General features: G+C 41.8%; 1 protein-coding gene across 1 annotated transcript in view; it reads right to left on the reverse strand.

Moving 5' to 3' along the window:
* The window catches only part of lingo2 (leucine rich repeat and Ig domain containing 2), a 478,838-nt gene extending 468,843 nt beyond the window's left edge, over positions 1-9,995 (reverse strand). Inside the window, exon 1 of the mRNA XM_052149207.1 lies at positions 9,307-9,995. The gene's annotated coding sequence lies outside the window, so the exon portion shown is untranslated. The remainder of the gene's footprint in view (positions 1-9,306) is intronic.
* Positions 9,996-13,220: the final 3,225 nt, after the last annotated feature.

Genomic DNA, 13,220 nt, shown 5'->3' on the forward strand with positions numbered 1-13,220 from the left:
ATGGGTGTCAGGGTCAGTGTCAGCCACTTTTGGTCCTAATCCATACCTCCAGAACCAGTGCTGTCCATGCATTCCCCAAAGCACCTGCTGACATATTGTCCTCTACCCTTCACTACCATTTTCTCAAACTGTGTAACAACAACACTCAGCCCTATCAGACCACACGATCCAGTCAATCCCCACAAGCACCCCACACATCTCAGGGCTAGGGTGGAAACAGGATGAAAGATGTCCTCTTTAATTAGCACTGCTGAAGGCTACATGTTTCAGTTTGAAACAGACCCTGCAAGACTTAGCAGACTGACTTTGTCTTTTAATTGAAGCTCTTTGACTTTTGAAGGTTTTTATTATACAGTATGAGGCAACACAAGTATCACACAGAGAAATAAAAAGAAAGAGGAACTAGATATGGAGTGAACCAGTCATCCCTGGGAATTTTCTCACCATGCGAATAATTCAGAGTTGAAATTAAATCCAAAATACTTAACATGCATCAACATGGTATAAAACATGATGTAGGCAGCAAGGAGGTCAGGATTTGTATCTGATGTATTTTTAAACAATTTGTTCCCTTACAATTCAGTTCACTTGACATTGCATCACTAAGCTGATGCTATGGGGAGAACCCCTCTACAATAACGGCAATTTTAAAACTGGCTATGGTGTTTAAGCCTCTACCCGGTATTTAACCCTTTTACCCAGTATAAATGTGGGCAAAGAACAAACACCATTCCTCAGAATTTTCTTCTTTCAAGACAGCAATTCATCTTTCGTCTTAGAAGCCCTCTACATTTGTTGCCGTCGAAATACACGAGCCAGCGGATGAAATCTTCACAAGGTTAGAAGTCTCTCCGCTTTCCTGCAGTGTTCCGGCGGCCATTCTACACCTCGCCAATTGACGATTCGATGATGAACGGGTCCTCACTTTAGCGACACACCTGCTCCTCACAGCGTTACACCTGTGTAAGTGTTCCTTATGCTAGGGACACATCCCACCATCAGATTAACAGCTGTGTTTGCTGTCTGGGCCTCACCCACGCAGAGACAGCTCTCATGGAGACAGACTGCCCTCACTGTTAGGGCATGAGTCTCAAGACGCTTCACTCAAAAATCGCCCTCATTCTGAGGGACAAACAGCCTCCTGCACCCTCTCCCCCTCGAAGTAGAGCAGGATGAATTTGAAGTGAATCTCGTGCCAGCATACTGAGCCAATGTCGATACATTATGTGCGTGACAAGCTTCGGCCCTTTGCAGGAGTGCACATCATCACGTTCTGTCGTTCTGATGCTGGGGATGATGTTATGTCTCTCGCCGCATCTGGCGAGTGGTCAAAGGAGGAGGTTTCCACCCTTTCCCCCAGCAAAGTTCAGGAGCATGTACACACCACTGACAAGAAGATGCTTTGCATCCTTTCAAGGGTGGTCGAAGAGCTCAGTCTCGAGTGGGCTCTTCTAAAGGAAGCATGACGATTAACATCCGCACTGGCTAGAAAAGCATACCGCACGGTGGGCCAAGCTGGTTCAGCACTCCACGAGATGACTGCCAAACGTCACGTTGAGCCACCTGCAAAGCCATGGGCCAAACGAAGGCAGCCAACTCAGCGCAATCCCCACACTGATGGGAATTCGTTCATGTAAAGATTTTACCACATCACAGGATACTTTTGAGATTTGCATTTGAATTATTCCTGGCTCCTCGGACATTCAAAGAGAGCATTGATGCATTAATCAACCCTCTGAAACTGAGCGGCGTGCGCATTTTGAACTGCCTCAATGATTGTCCATTACTGGCCCAATCAGAGGTTCTGTTATGCGAGAACAGGGACTTGCTGAGTGAGTGTGTGCATCTGATAAGCGAGTGCATCCAAGCCATTCTCCAGTGTCTGTCTCAGTGCAAACTGGGGAAAACACTTCCACTGGAGCTGTTTTAAAAAGCTTTTACACAAGACCTCTTCAATGCTGGCTCAAGCACCATGTATCTTAACATGTCTGGCGACAAGTGCACATGTGCATCAATATATCTTGCCATAGTTTAGTTGCTCTAGCACCTTGGACAGATCCTGCCTTCTACCAGCAAGGTTACATTTTTGGGTAGATTTTCTTGTGGAAAGTGGTGACCACGGATGCTTCCAACGCAGGTTGGGGGGCAATGTGTGACGGACACCCAGCTTGATGAGACTGACGTGTCGCCTCCTGTGGATTGAGCATAATCTCCTCTCCCTGTGGGTGAAATACTGTATTTCCCAGGCCATCTGAATTATGGTCAGATCTTTTGTAACGATAAAGAGCGAATGGAGACTTAATCCTAAGACTGTCCTGAGGATTTGGGAAATATTCTGCAAAAATACTCTTCTAGCGATGAAGAGCGAATGGAGACTTCATCCTAAAACTGTCCTGAGGATTTGGGAAATATTCTGCAAAAAGGAGATCAATCTATTTGTCTCAGTGGAGAATGCCCACTGTCCCCTCTGGTACTCCATGTCCCAAGCTCTGATAGGTGTGGACACAATAGCCCACAAATGGCTTGTGAAATGCAAATATGCATTTCCCCCAGTGTGCCTCCTTCAATCTGTCATTTGCAAAGTCCAAGAGGATAAGGAAATTATTCTATCGGTTGCGCCGAAGTGCCACAAACAGTCCTGGCTTCCAGAAATGATAGAGATTCTGGACAGCCCTCCATTGGAAATGCCATTGAGGAGGGATCTGCATGTGTGGCCCCTGAATGGAGCACGCTAACTGTGTCAGAACTGACTCTTTCTGACAATTTTACAGGCTAGAACTCTGTCTATTAGATGCCTTTACACACTGAAATGGAATGTGTTAACTAATTGGTGCTTTTCACGCGGTAAAGACCAGGTACATTTCTTCAATAGCGACTAGATGCAGGGCTCACTACATCAATGCTCAAAGTTTACATGGCAATTATATCTGAGTATCATGCACCTGAAGCCAGCACCTCTATAGGCAAACATGTTTTAATCTTTGGTCCCAAAAGCACCCCCCACCTTCAAGCCTCTGGACTCTGTTTAATTGCATATGGTTTCTCTTAAGACTGCATTACTGCTGGCTTTGGCCTCAATAAAACGGGTTGATGATTTGCAAGTCTTTCAAAAGCCACTATCAAACCCAGAAAATGCTATATGCCTAAGGTTTTAACCACACTCTTCAGAGCACAGGTGGTTCACATTCAAGCATTTTCCCTCCTCCATTCAATTCGGACGAGGAAGAGTGTGAAAGGTTCATTGTCTGGGCAATGAAGGTGTCACGAGGCAGCGAACTGTCAATGTGAGTATTTTTATTACCCTTCAGCATCGTTCATAAAACCAAAACAAAAAGGCACTCAGTGGCCAAGTAGTCACCCACACAAATGAGTAAAGGTCTTTATCGAGCACACACCAATACAGTCTCTCTCTCTGGACTCTCTCTCCCACTCTGACACCTTGTGCACCTTTTATGTTCCAGCATCATTACAACAAGGCACAGGTGTTAGAGATAATGATAACCCAGGTGAGGAGCCTTACCGCTCTCTCTCTCCCACAGACAAACACATGAGCATGCCCCCATCACCACAAACAGTCTTTGCATTTGTTATGCCCTGTGCAAGCACTACAAACATACGTTGCGCGTACCCGCCAGTTCAGACTGTCTGACCATCTCTTTGTGTGCGATGGAGGATGCACTAAAGGAATGTCTTTCTCCAAGAAAAGACTTTCTCACTGGATCATTGATGCGATCACCCTGGCTTACGAGTTGCAGGGTGCAAATTGTCCTATTGTTGTTAAAGCACATGGATGAACGGTGTGTCCTTACAAGACATATGTTTTGAAAAAGGATTGTCTTCTGAAACATGTTCGCAAGGTTTTACAACCTAGATGCAACTTCTCTCTCATCGTAAGTCCACTATGCCCCACCTTTTAAGTTATTTTACACAACTGCCTGCATTCAGATCATTGTATTTCCCAAAGTCACAAGCAATTTCATAATAAAATAAAACTAATTGGTTAATTCATACCATATGACTATAGTTCATAAATCCATTCTGAGTGTTTCCCTCCTGGCTCACTATTAGGGTCATTCACTTGTGGAATTCTCAAGTCGGTCGCCATCCCACGGGACAGTTTCCTCTCTGGGAGGGTTATGTCATGTAGTGCAGCATAATCGGACTCTGTTCCCCATAGCATCAGCTTAGTGACGCAATGTCAAATGAACTGAATCATAAGTGAACGTCTCGTTTATGTATGTAAACCCAGTTCCCTGAGATGAAGGGAATGAGACAATTCGTAAGCTGGCCACACTACAGACTCAGAGTTCTTTGTGGTGGTAGCGATGCAATCTTTGTCCCTCAGTCAGAAAATTATGAGGAATGGTGTTTGCATGCCTGCTTTTATACTGGAATGCTTTGCACCTTAAAGGGTGTTGCTTAAACACCATAGCCAATTTTAGAATTACCATTATTGTAGAAGGTCAACTAGGTTGCGTAGAAGTACACTCCCCATAGCTTCAGCTTAGCCATGCAATGTCTCGATCCCTTCATCTCAGGGAACCGAGGTTACATATGTAACTGAGACGTTTTCAAATTTTGTCAGAACTTTGATAGCATCATGTGCTTAGTGCTAGCTTGTTTTCCACCAGACTTCAGAGACCCTTGAGGATTAGCTCCAATATCTGTCTGTGTATAGCATCCACATGTGTTATTTGAATACACTGGTAAGTATATTTTAGGAAGTAGAGAGCTGCAATATGCCAATCTGAAAAAAAAAAACAGTAAAGCCAGATCCCTGCTTAAATTAGTCTATACACAATACATATCTGCAGTCATTCAAAAGTCTACATTAGCCTTATGGATCAATTCAACAAGCACCGGAAGATAGCAGATGGGGCCAGTTTCCATTTTTCTTCAATTTAGGCTGAGAGCAAGGAGTGGACATGACTGTTTTTGTGGTGGCCATGCCAATATATATCAACCTGATGTGCACTAATGAACTGATAGCAAAGCCCTGTGACATAGTCATCCAAGCACTCTTGTGAGAGGTAAGGACTCACTAAAAGGCACTGTCTCAAAAAAATATTGACAGAACAATAATAATTTATATATGTTTTCTCCTTATGGGATCGTTGTAAAAAAACCACAAAGGCTGAATCATCTCTCTCAGGTAGAAAGAGCACTTGTCCTAATGAATTGTATTGTATTTAACATATTTGATCTCCCTTTGATTTAACTCACATGTTTTTGTTCCCCCTTTTTTTATAAAATAATAATACATTTTAATAAATAATAATAAAGGACTTGCTAAGCAGTATACTTAAGTACAAAGTAAACATCTTAGGCCCAAAATATGCAATTACATGAACACAAATGTTTTGCACTGGAAATAAAATTATTACTTCTGAAAGTAACCATGTAAATCCACTGTGCCACCCCACTCTAATTAATTTTTTTATTTTTCTTCACTGATGGTTAGTTTAAAGATGCAGTATGTAAGATTCAGAAACCCATGTTATTAATGACACCTGTGGCCGTTAAGTGAACCGCAGCCAGCTACCTGCTGCTTTTGCTCGTGCACACACTCCAGAGGGACGCAAGCATCCAAATAATGACGTAATGTACAAAGAGACTGAAAGTGATTCACTGCCATCATGCTGACAGATGAGGTAGCATAATTAAAATGACACAATTATGAATGTTTTACTACAAACTTTGATACTAAAACTACTTATTGTTATGACTGTGGGAAGCAGGAGAAGGCAGACTGATGTTTAGGATCCACACGCAGTTTATTAATAAGCAAAAATATAAATAAACAAACTCAGGAGCAAACGAAAAGTCCACGATGGGAAAATACTAAACTCAAACACAAAATACACACAGGTGAACACAGGTTGACAAAACATCCACGAAGGGCAGGGTTACCACGAACGAACATGAGTGACAAAGAGTAAACATATGCACGGACATGAAACGTCAGCATTCAACTTACAACGATAGACAAGGAGTGGAAAAAACACAGGGTTTATATACACAGACACAGGAGGATCACAAACGGCAAACAATGACACAATAATGGCAATGAGAAGATCTGGGAATTGTGGGAAGTGTAGTTTTACACACGGACAGTGAGACTCAACAGGGAAAACGTGACATGGAATGGGATCGGTGAAGGGTGACACGGAAAACATGGGGCAGACAAACACAGGAACGTGACACTTATCAGCTAACATAGCATACCAAAATGCACATACAGCTACATACTACCGAACTATACCAGACAGTTTACTGTTGCACTGCACTGTTATGTTGCATTATTGTACGTTTTGTATGTCATATGTTGTACTACGATCAAGAAACCAGCATATTTGCTTAAATTTATCCTGTATTCCTGACATTTAGTATAAAGAGAAGATTGTTGAAATTATTTGAAAGTTATGAAAACAACAAAACGATCGGAAATGCAAATCCGACCCTCTCCCTTCACATGAAAATCAGTCTGCAGGCTCTAATAGGCAACCTAGGAAGTCCTGGAATAGCTCATTGTTTAAGTTGAATTACAAGCCGTTCACACATTGGCAAAACATTTTTACATGAAAATTGTTACATATTGCACCTTTAAAGGTTGAGGTTTGGGTCATTAATATATGCATTCATGTTGACTGTATTTCATCACTTACCTCTTATTATTCAGCTTGCTTTTTGCACATGCCCATGCGTTCAACAATACTTTAAGCTTTGGCCATTGGGATGGAGTATTTGAATTTTGGTAAGCCTAGACTACTTTCAGACTAATTTAGCTTGATATTGTTGCTTTCAAAATGTGTTAGAATACAATTCATAATGCATTCTTAACATGGCCGCAAAGGGCACTAGCCTTTGAGATTGTTACCACCACAGTAATGAAAGAATACATGTATCCACAGTGTGGTTGGTCAAGTTACACATTGCGTTTTGCCTACTTGCGTGAAGAATGTTTCTAGCCTTGGGTTGTGCCTTTGAGGTACCGTTTGGAAGCCAAACCAAAGCTTGTTTCAGTTGAGTATACTGAAAGAAATACGTTTTCATTACTCTGTGTAATTCAGTGTACTTTCAGTGTATCCAGAGCGAGGCAGCACACCTTTGATTTGAAATTATTTTTTAAAGAAATTCAATAAAGTACACATTGAAAGCATCTTTGTCCATTCATCTACCTGTTCATCACTACTGAGTGCATTGTAGTGACCTTGCCTCCTACATTTTGTTCACAGTACATTTGAAAAAACCCTGAACCTATATTTTCTGCCATCAGATACACATTTAACATACAAAGCTATAAAGATGGCCAAAAGGGTGTATTCAGAAGTGGTTGTGGATCAGCTTCAGAGCATTGGCAAACCTTATTTCATTGCCATGTGTGTTGATGCATCTGGCTGTGGTTACCTAGACTCAGAACTAGCAGTTCTGGCAATGCACTGGCGATGAGTTGACTCTCATTTCCATCCAAGTCATAACACAGCGGTCAGGCTACGCTATTGCTGTCACATAAAAAATTGCTCTCTATATATACTATCATTGTGTATGCTTTGAAAAATCACATTATATCAATGTTTGAAAAAGACTAGACTTTGAGAGGTAAATATTCGGAAAAGTAACTGCATTGTAACAAGCAAAGCATTATTTCACGAACAACCGTAAGTCAAGTATTCTACATTCCAGTCTAGAGTGCAAACACAAGTGCTCGCACACACAAATACACAGCCACCACTAGCTTGTGCTATTGATTGTCAGGTTAAAAGGATCTACAGGGATCAGTGATCATAAGCAGAGAAGAAATGCAATTGTAAATCGAGCAGCCCTCTTAATTTTAGAGCTGCCTCTTCAAACACAAACCAGCAGACCCAGAGACTGTGAATAGGCGCTGCCCAGTTAGCACTCAAAAAAACATCAAAGACCGAGAACACAGACATCATCACCCACTCTCTTTGTTTCTGTCTGCCTCCCTTTTCTCTTTCAATTTAAATGAATTGAGCCATGTATTACTGACAAGATCGTTCACCACATTCCCAAAGCATTCGGGTAAAAGGAATGCAGTGTGAAAACCTCTGCATCTCTCTCTCTCTCGCTCTCTCTCTTTTTCACAAGATCACACAAACATTTATTGATATAAGAGCTGATTGACCGTTATATAACTTTGTCTTTATCATAAGCAGTTTCTCTCCTCTCTTCCCATATAAACTCCTTATAATAACAGACTGCATAATCCCTTTTTATCTTGAGGTAAAGTCCTCTGGTGGTCAACGGGCGCACCTGTAATGTGAGCAGACAGAATCATCACTATGGAAAGAGGATAACAGAGGGACCAGCTTCAACAGCCAGGTTTATTTATTATTCAATTATTTTAAATATTTATGGAAAACAAAATGTGCATGGGATCATGAATATTTCAGTACCTCATACAAGGGGGTGGGGGAAGGAGGCACTTGTCCACTACTAATGGGAATAAGGGGTTGCTCTCAAACTCCACAAAAGCTTTGAGACATTCACGCCCAAACTGAATGCCTGTCCTTCAGTCTGTAGATAAATTAATATTCCATCCCCCCTCCATCTGCCCTCGCTTGTGTGAAGAAGCACAGATACGAGGCTGTCAGACCCTCTACATCATGCTTTCACTCTCCTTTTTTCAAATGTGGTCAGAGGCAAGAAGAGATTGATACCAAATTGCTTCACACGAAGAATAATGTGAGAACTTAAAGCAAAAGTAATTACGTGGGCTATGGAAATGTCTGAGAGAACAAAAAAATATACAGATTTTTGAAAATGACAACAATCAATTGGCTGCCAACTCTGAAAGTTGAAAGAGCATCTGAAGGCATAGATATAAATATTCCCCTTCATAATGACATTGCTCAAACCCAATCCCCCCACCCTGTGTCTCATGAGTGGGATTCTGTCAAAATGAGAACAATCTCACACTGTAATTATGCCCTTTCATGCCCCCCACCCCTCAACACCCCAGTAATATCCACCAAGGTGTGGAGGAATAAATTGCTTTGTTCAACAGCGTTTGTAATGTCAGACCGAAGCATTGATTAAAATCACTAAATCAACTCAGACCATCACAATCTCTGTAGGTACAGCACCATGATCTGTGAATAACATTTAAGAGACATTTGATTGAACTTTGATTTAACAGATCAATATATGTAATTATAAAACACAAAAAACAACTCTGATTTACATTCTTCCCTCAAATTCTCTTCAGCTGTTGTTGCGGTACTCTAATATTAGATCTGTCAGACCTCAATTGCACTTAGTCACACATACAAGACAACATCTTACCTTGAAATGCTATTTGTGATCCTTATACTCCACAGACTGGCTGAAGCGAAGCAATGCACGACCAAATCTTTTCAGATTAGACCCCAACACAAACCAAAAAAATAAAGAAATTAATTGCCTGAGATATATTCTGGTATCAACTTTTTTCTTTTTTTTATGTTCCTGCTTTAGATTTCCTTGATTACTCCTGACTTTTATAATTCCCAATTTTTTTCTGCTCTGTTATTTTTCCTTTGGACGTCTTCCATTGCAAATCCTGGGACTGAAGGATGCTGCGTGTCGCTGTTTAATTAGAAAGAGAGAGAGAGAGAGAGAGAGAGAAACTGAGGCAGTTCTCTTTGTACGCAAGGTTCTCTTTTCAGTGACTAGAGACAGCAGCTGCACTCCAACCTTGAAAAATCCTGCCGTGCAGTGCTCAGCTTAGTACATCCTTCGCGAATGCTCACATCCCCAAGAACTTTCAGACTTCCGTGCACAATCTGCACTCAGGCAGACATATCCATAACAAGGCTGAAGAGGAGCACAAACCAGCATTCCTGAGGCGCAAGTCAAATCTAATCTTATTTCTTTAATCCTTGTGTCAGTTATTTTTCTTGGTTGTGAATTTCATTGTCTCTTGAATTTCTCCCACCCTGCACAATGTCGAAGATGCTAAGGTTCAGTGTATTAAACATGGCTTGCGCTCTCTGTTTCCGTCCCTTGCTCTCTCTCTCTCTCTCTCTCTCTCTCTCTCTCTCTCTCATGCACAGTCATTTGAACATGCTCGCTGGCACATATGCTCACACACTGCCCTCCCTTTCACAATTCTTTCCACCCCCTCCATAAATTTATCTCTCTCCTCTGCATCAGAGTCTGACAATTACTGTGTTTGCATTCAGAGATCTGTCAAAAGAAGAGAATGCTTCCTATTTTCCTTAAATACACAAATAATACGCAGCTCCATATGTAAAGGAATGCAAATAGAGACAGAATGAGGGTAAACGTAATCACATTGTATGTATGGTCATTAAGCCATATCACTGTAGTTATAATGTTATAGCAATATAACAAAAATGTGATTAAATTGTCACAAAACTTATTTGAATCTAAAATTTGTGATTGTTTAAGTAATTAAAAAACACACCCCACCCCAACTCCACCGGCACAAACGGAAGGGTTACCATTCAATGTTGGCCAACTGTCAAGTGTGATTGAGGAGGTAGATGAAAATAGAAGTCGAAAGAAGATGAGAGAGCTACCAGGAAGCAAGGACAACACACATTGAACAGCAACTGTGGAATCAAATAATTAGCTACATAAACATAATTTCCAATTGCGTTATCGCCCGACACACATATGCACAGTGAAAAGCCTTTGGGGGCTGCTGAATAAGAGGAAGTGGTAGAATTAATATAAAACAAAAGGGGATTGACCTGAACAATGGTATGAAGAGGAACATCTGTATCACTGCCTTTACAGCAGACACACACAAAATAGAAGTTGAACAGAGATTTTGGCCTACCAAGGGACAAGTAAGGAACATGCATTAAACGTTGTTCATAATTCATTTTAATTAATGATTCCGCAGACCCTTGTAACATTGTCGCTGGCAATAACAAAGATGATAAAGATGATGATGTGTAAAATCCAAAAACCATAACTCCCAAAGTGAAAAAGTGACAAAAACATGAACTTGACTTTAACTTCACATGACTTGGCTAAACTTGACTTGACATGACATGAACAATCCAACAAAGTTACATTCACAATACCTGACAATTGACAGTAGCAAACATGAGGCTTAAAAAGATGGACAAAGGAGAAACATGACAATGATAACCAATGACAAGACCAGATTACAAGGTAACAAGACAGTAAACCAATGAAAGCAAGACACGTGAACATGGGGGGAAACATTAAATCAAATGACCAGGGACCACATGACATGAAACACACAAACAAACACATTAAACATTACAACCCTGCAATTTTGAGGTGTAAGTAGCACACGATTAGTTGTATGGTGATAAGTATTTTCTGTAAAGGTGAATTGGGTGATTTTTCTATGTTGTATCCTTTCTCCTATTCCAGTTTGTAACACAGTTGAATGTTCAGGCAAGGCTTTATTTTCTGCCTTCAGTACACTTTATATTCTGGCCAATGGAGGTAGTACCCGGCAGGTAGTAGCAGAGAGTGAGGATGGCCCACTCGATCGCCAGACATTCTTTCTCAATGGTGCTGTACTTCGTTTTCCTCAGAGAGAGTTTTCAGCTAATGTACAGCACCGACTGCTCCTCCCACCCCACCTCCTGCGACAGCACTGCCCCAGCCCTCTGTCAGATACATTCGTCTGCAAAATATAGGGGAGAGAAAAGTTTGGAGCATGCAAGAGCGGTCCCCCACAAAGTGCAGATTTACTTTTAGGAAAGCCTGATGGCACGACTACTGGACCGGATTGGGAGCCCGTTTTCAAGTTATATCAGTCAGTGGGCTGGTGACGTCAATGTAACTAGGTACAAACCTTCGGTAGTAGCCAGCCCCAGGAACTGTCTCACCTCCTTCAGGCCACGATTGCTGTGGTTTAGGTCATTTGAGGTCACACCTGCCCTTGACCCAAGTGAAACCCCAGATACTGAACTCCCACCCAATTGCGCACTTATTCAGGTTGTCTGTGAGCCCCACCCATTGCAACGACCTCAGGACAGCTCTCAATTGTTGCATGTGCTGCCTCCAATCAGTACTATAAATGATGATATTATCCAATTAAGAGGCAGCATATACCGTATGTGGCCTGATAATTTTGTCCATGAGATGTTGGAACGTGGCGGGGGCCTCGAACAAACCGAATGGAAGACTCACAAATTGGTTTATACAGAACGGTGTGGAAAAATAACTTTTTTTTCTTAGGAGACTGGAGTTAAGGGGAACAGCCAATAACCTTTTTTTAAATCATTGTCAAATAAAATTGAGCCACCCAACTGATCGAGCACTTCGTCAGCATTGGGTATGCATCTAATTTTGGAAACCGCTTTTACACTCCTGTAGTCCACACAGGATCTGAGTGTCCCGTCACTCTTAGGTACCAGAACCACTGGGCTGGCTCAATCGCTGTGCAAATCTTCTAATATGCCCATCCGAGCATTGCCTCTAATTCCTCCTGAACAACATTATTTTTGTGCTTAGGAAGGCGGTAGGGATAGCTACGAACCACCACCCCCGGGGTGGTCTCAATATGGTGCTCTATGAGGTTTGTATGACTGGGGACAGGCAAAAACATGTCTGCAAATTCCACTTGCAAATTGGCCACCTCTGTGAGCTGTGATAGTGAGAGGTGGTCTCCACACAGGATCGGGGTGAACTGATTAGCTTTAAAGAAACCTCCAGGCCGAGCTCTGCCCTTTCTGGTACTACCATTGCCAAGGCCACAGAGACCATCATTACTCTCACATGGTCAAAAGCGTGCTTGAGTGATTTGTCAACAAAACCCTTCATCCGTCATCTAACAAGGACAATTACATCTATATGAACTTCAGCAGTTAATCCAGGATGGACTTCAAAGACATTAGTCATCTTACAGTTCATACAAAATCTTTGTTTCAACACTGACCCTTAACACTTACTTTGTTTAATCATTTTAAACCATGACTTGCACTATACAAAAGTAATATTGACATTAAATGCATGATGTTAGCCAGAGGGGAACTGGCACCCAGAGTGAGTCTGGTTTCCCCAAGGTTATTTTTCTCCATTAACCAACATATTATGGAGTTTTCTGGGGATGAGGGTGGGCAGGGGTTGGTTTTGGGGATAGAAGAGAGAGAGAGAGAGAAGAGAGACTCCGGTTCACTGCGTCCCTGGAACGCTGTCATGTAATCCTTAGCCAGCTGGACAGCTTCCTGCAGCGACACCAGATGGTGGCACTGGATACACTCGGC

The sequence above is a fragment of the Xyrauchen texanus genome, chromosome 19, assembly GCF_025860055.1.
Source record: "Xyrauchen texanus isolate HMW12.3.18 chromosome 19, RBS_HiC_50CHRs, whole genome shotgun sequence".
Classification (NCBI taxonomy): Eukaryota; Metazoa; Chordata; class Actinopteri; order Cypriniformes; family Catostomidae; genus Xyrauchen; species Xyrauchen texanus.